The 1,311-nt window shown below is 53.3% G+C and overlaps 1 non-coding gene across 1 annotated transcript; it reads left to right on the top strand.

The window, feature by feature from the left end:
* The first annotated feature begins 518 nt into the window (after positions 1–518).
* Positions 519–602, top strand: Trnas-uga. The gene is given in 2 exon segments: positions 519–558; positions 568–602. It is a non-coding gene; the product is annotated as a tRNA-Ser (tRNA).
* The last annotated feature ends 709 nt before the right edge of the window (positions 603–1,311 follow it).

Genomic DNA, 1,311 nt, shown 5'->3' with positions numbered 1-1,311 from the left:
CGGCCGGATTTGTGGCCTGGGAGCGGGACGCGGCGGCCGCGTTGTCGGCGCCGCAATTTATGTGCGCAGGCGCTGGTGCCGGCCAGGTGCGGCCGCGGCCGGCGGTGGGACGGGCGCCCCGCCTGGGTGGTCCGCCTCCGCCGCACCCCGCACAGTAATTCACGAATCGGGCGCGCCAGCCGCCGCTCCTCGCCTTTCCAGACCACCATCCCCCTCCCCTGGCCCCTCCCCTCACTTCGTACCCCCTCAATCGCTCCGCCTGCCGAATTGGCTTCCGCCCACACTTCGCACCTCCACCTGGTTTGAGCCTTCTCTTCCCGAACTCGGCCCATCACCGTGTCACCCTACAAATCTGCAGCGGCGGGGCAAAAGTATGGAAACATTGTCAGAAATGCATGCAGATGCTAGCCAAGCCAGCAAGTTGCTCTGTTGTGTTTGAACTCTGACGAGACCTCTGCAATGTCCTCAAGTCGTTGCCTAGCCCATCACACAACCACTAAACCACGATAGGTAATCCGGCCGGAGTGGCCGAGCGGTTCTAGGCGCTACAGTCTTGAACAGGGCGGCCGCTGCGGTCGCAGGTTCGAATCCTGCCTCTGGCATGGATGTTTGTGATGTCCTTAGATTGGTTAGGTTTAAGTATTTCTAAGTTCTAGGGAACTGATGACCTCAGAATTTAAGTCCCATACTGCTCAGAGCCATTTTTGAACGCTAAGTAATCTTAAATCTGTTATATACTCAGCACAACCAACTGAAACGCCCATAAAATCGTTATGGCAAGAAGAATATCCAGAAGCCCTTGTCACAGAGGAAGCTCTACCCCAGTGCTCACATCTAGATTGGCGACACTGCAAAACCGACATTTATGGGCACGAGGAGATCAAAACAACCAATGAAATGGTGGGGCTACACAGGCACTGACGTATGTGTGTGTGATGAAACACAAACGTTGGAACACCAAAAATTCCCGTTAGTGGATGCATCTAGTGCATAGAGTACGAAAGAGAACCTCCTGAATTAAATCGAAACAGCTGCAGTTTACACCAGATTCTGGTTGAGCGAAATATGATGTATCTTAATTCTATAAGAGATATATGTAGATGACGCCCTCATTCTATTTGATGGCACAGAGGATGAAGTTGGTTGGTTGGTTTGGGGGAAGAGACCAAACAGCGAGGTCATCGGTCTCATCGGATTAGGGAAGGACGGAGAAGGAAGTCGGCCGTGCCCTTTCAAAGGAACCATCCCGGCATTTGCCTGGAGTGATTTAGGGAAATCACGGAAAACCTAAATCAGGATGGCCGGACGCGG

This window comes from Schistocerca piceifrons, chromosome 2 (genome assembly GCF_021461385.2).
Source record: "Schistocerca piceifrons isolate TAMUIC-IGC-003096 chromosome 2, iqSchPice1.1, whole genome shotgun sequence".
Classification (NCBI taxonomy): Eukaryota; Metazoa; Arthropoda; class Insecta; order Orthoptera; family Acrididae; genus Schistocerca; species Schistocerca piceifrons.
The sequence above is the reverse complement of the archived record's forward strand: the minus strand, read 5'-3'. Positions and strand labels throughout refer to the sequence as shown.